This window comes from Sinocyclocheilus rhinocerous, unplaced genomic scaffold (assembly GCF_001515625.1).
Source record: "Sinocyclocheilus rhinocerous isolate Xijiao unplaced genomic scaffold, SAMN03320098_v1.1 scaffold1469, whole genome shotgun sequence".
NCBI classification, from domain to species: domain Eukaryota; kingdom Metazoa; phylum Chordata; class Actinopteri; order Cypriniformes; family Cyprinidae; genus Sinocyclocheilus; species Sinocyclocheilus rhinocerous.
Window position 1 is genome coordinate 203,948 of NW_015650017.1, and position 1,285 is coordinate 205,232.

The 1,285-nt window shown below is 41.2% G+C and overlaps 1 protein-coding gene across 2 annotated transcripts in view; it reads right to left on the minus strand.

Moving 5' to 3' along the window:
- Positions 1 to 1,285, minus strand: part of irf6 (interferon regulatory factor 6) — a 13,913-nt gene that overhangs the window by 3,694 nt on the left and 8,934 nt on the right. The window lies entirely within an intron of this gene.

The window sequence follows — 1,285 nt, forward strand, 5'->3', positions numbered from 1 at the left end:
AACGAACAATTGCTTTACGCCGAATTGCCGCTATTTCAAAGTGAAAGTAAAATGCGCACACCGCTTTTACAAGCTATATAAAAGCGAAGGAAAGCGAGGAAAAGAGGGAATGCCCCCGCGGTGATACCGGTATTATCGGTGTTGTCACACGTCGATTAACCGGTGGGAAAATTTCCTCACCGTCACAACCCTACGTGTGACGCGCTCTGTGAAGGACCATAAATTTAGCGCTAGGTGTCATTCACAGAGCGTTTTTGTTTTGACAAAGATGCGACGCGGGCAGTGGAATAGGTAAAACATGCAAGAAGATGGGAGTGAACTTCTTTTAACTTGAGCGCAGTGTTTTTAGACTGGCGTTTCATGCATGAGACGGTGCAAGAGACGCGAGCGCAGCAGTTAAACACATCCATGTTTACACAGAAAAAACTATGGAAAGGCAGCGCAATCGAATAAAAAAACCTGTAAAGAACTACTACTGTATGTCTGATATTTCATGTTTGCATCATGGTGACAGGCTGAAAGCTGCTGTTGTTTTTAAAGAACACTTGTAGTTAATAATAGTCTACTGGTGTTATACCTTCAGTCCGTGACTTTTGAAATTTTCTAAAAGAATTTTCCTCGTATTATTTCTGAACGCATAATATGTATAAGACAAGTTTGTACAATATGTAGTTGTAGTTTTTGCACCTTTTCTGCAAAGATATTTAACGAGTGATTTGTTTAACATTTACATCATGTTGTCAACTTCATGTGTGCTGCACTTGGAATAGAATTTTCTTTAACTAGAGGGTTAATGAAGAAAAAGTAACTTGAATCATGTTGTAGTTACATTTTCAAGTTGACTAGTTAAAAATCGTAAAAAAAAAAAAACTAGAGAATCGGTGAAACATTCTGGAAAAAACGAGATTTTAATTTTTTGCAAAATCGCCCAGCCCTAAAGCCAAACAGGAGAAACACTGTGTGCAACGAGACAGTCAGAAGGCTTTTCAATCTTCACATCGCCATCATTCACCATGGATTTACTGTGGTAACACTCACTGCACCATGGTATTGTGGCAGAAATGTGGGATATTCACACTGAATTTTATTACAGGAGTAATGGTATATAAGGGGAAGTCGTGGCCTAATGGTTAGAGATTCGGACTCGTAACCCAAAGGTTGCGGGTTCGAGTCTCGTACCGGCAGGGATTGTAGGTGGGGGGAGTGAATGTACAGCGCTCTCTCCCACCTTCAATACCACGACTGAGGTGCCCTTGAGCAAGGCATCGAACCCCCAACTGCTCCC